Genomic DNA, 2,378 nt, shown 5'->3' with positions numbered 1-2,378 from the left:
CCTCAGAGAGGTCATGTGACTTGCCAAGCCAGTAAATAACAGTCAGAATTGATCCCAGGTCTGACAGATTTCCTAGCCCAGAGTCTTCTCTGTTCCATGGGGGATACAGGGGTGTGGAAAGATACCTGTGAAAAAAGCTCAGAAAAGATATTTTTGTGTGTGCTAAACTCCAGATCACTGAGTATGCTTTATTTTTATTATTCCTTACCCCCAGCTTCCAGGCCAGGAGGATCTGAGGCTATCTCCCACCCATCCTTCTTTCCCTCTCCCATACCTGGCCCTCATCAATTTCCTGAATCATCCCCTTGTTCACAGCCTTGAAACAAACAGCACCCTCTCCTGTGGTCTTTTTTGGGACAAGGAAGGATATGATCACCAGGATCCAGCACCCATTATCTCCCAGGTGTTTTGAGCTCCTGGAAAGGAGGACTTCCCAAGCAACCCCAGCTTCCTCTTCCCTCCTCCTCTCAACCCCTTGCCATGTCTCTTTCCTTGCTATTCGCCTCCCAGGGTAAAGTCCAGCAGGCAGGCCTCTCCCTGGGAGTCCATCGATGTCAGTCAAGGTCACTAGCCATCAGAGCTCTCAGGAGGCAGCCAGAATCCCATGGAAGCAGAGCCCATAGGGGCCTTGCTAAGAGAAGAAACCATCTCTTTTCATCATCCCAAGCCCAGAATTCACCAAGGTTTGAGCAGGCAAGAACTCTGGAAGGAGATTCCCCCAGTGAAGAGGCACAAGAATGCATGGCTCCTAGCATGAGCTTTTCCTCTTCCTTGGGGTTTTCTCACTGGGATTCCTGAGGCCACCACCAAACCCTGCCCCCAGAGTCACCATTCCCTATTTGTTTTTGGCCTAAGAATAGACAAGTCCCTTTCTTTGTCCCTAAGTTCCAGCTGAGTCAGGCTGTGCATTTCAAAAGGAACTTGAGGGAAAACAAAAAGGAAATTATTACAGAAACTACAAACAACACAAAAGTTATCATATCCAAAGCGCAGATTTCAGATTCTGAGAATCCTATTAAAACCAGTGTAAAGCTTGCTGAGGTCCACATTCCTTGATTCCAAGAAGACTCCAGGACTAATCATGCTGGCATAACTCAGCAGGTTCCCTGGCCTGCCCCTTCCCTCCAGTCCTGCCAGCCTCTGACCATGTGATCTCCCAGGCCAACTCAAGCACTTTGTCATCACCGTCAATCTTTCACCCTTCACAAGTCAACTCCACCTCTCCCCAAAAGATAGTTTATTTTCTAGGTTTATCTCTAGACTCATTAAGCCCTCTCACCCTAGCCACATTCCCCCACCCACCTGAAAGGAAGAAACCTGGTTCACTGTCCTGGGCAGTGAAACATCTTTAATTGCCCACGAGTAAACTTTGAGACTTTCAGCTTCACCTACCTGAGGAATCTTCACCAAATGAGACCCTTTCCCCAACTCACGTACCGACAAATGAACAAATGGGCTTCCAAAAATTCACATGATGCATAATAATTCCTTCTTCATGCACTAACCTTTAGATCCCTTCAAAAGAGTTAATTATCTTGGTGCTGGGCAGGAAGAAAAGCCGTGAAAGCATCAAGAACACATTCTCTTCCACCACCGACAGAAATCCATTTGCAAAGCAGTATGCAAATCAGAAATACCTACGGTCTGCTTTTAAGTTACCAGTTGCAATCGTAGGGAGTGAGGTTCTGGCCCTATGCCATCATGCATGTCGGGGAAGAACAGAAACGACTTCCACTGGGGTGACGAGTCTACCGAGAAGCCTCCTATGAATTAGGTCGTGATTGCAACTAAAGTCATGATTGCTGGGATGTCACGACAACTAAGGGACTATACGTATTATGTTGCGACTAATAGAAGTTACTACTAGCAGAGAAAGTCGGGGGTGGGGAGAGGAATCAAAACTGAATATAGGGATTAAATTTGGGCGGTGCATTCGCCTTCTATGAAGCTTGACTTATTCGGGCTGCCGTCGTTGCCCTGGGATACCAGGAGACGCCGCGCCCTGCGCGTCCTGTATCTATGGAGACGACAACATGGCGGCAGTGTGAGTTCTGAATTTTAGTCTCAGGGTCCCAGGGAACGGCGCGGGTGACCAGGGAAGGTATCTGTCCAGGGAGAACACCTCCTCCGGGAAGTCGTGGCCAGGGGTCCTCTCTGTGTCCTTCAGAGAGCCCCAGGGGACTGAGACTTGGGCGAGATCAGTCAGACTGGGGATCCGGAAGAGAAAGGAGGAACAGCTTTAAATATATTTTGTCCCCCTTCATTTTACCTAATTTTTCCTTCCTCAATTCTACACGACGACCCGCCACTTTTTCTGCTGGTCATCTTGGGAATTTTTAGGCTGGAAATTAGGCAAATAAAGCCGATAGGGCTGGACA

The sequence above is a fragment of the Galeopterus variegatus genome, unplaced genomic scaffold, assembly GCF_000696425.1.
Source record: "Galeopterus variegatus unplaced genomic scaffold, G_variegatus-3.0.2 Scaffold3274, whole genome shotgun sequence".
In the NCBI taxonomy this organism is placed as follows: domain Eukaryota; kingdom Metazoa; phylum Chordata; class Mammalia; order Dermoptera; family Cynocephalidae; genus Galeopterus; species Galeopterus variegatus.
This window is presented reverse-complemented; position numbering follows the sequence as displayed.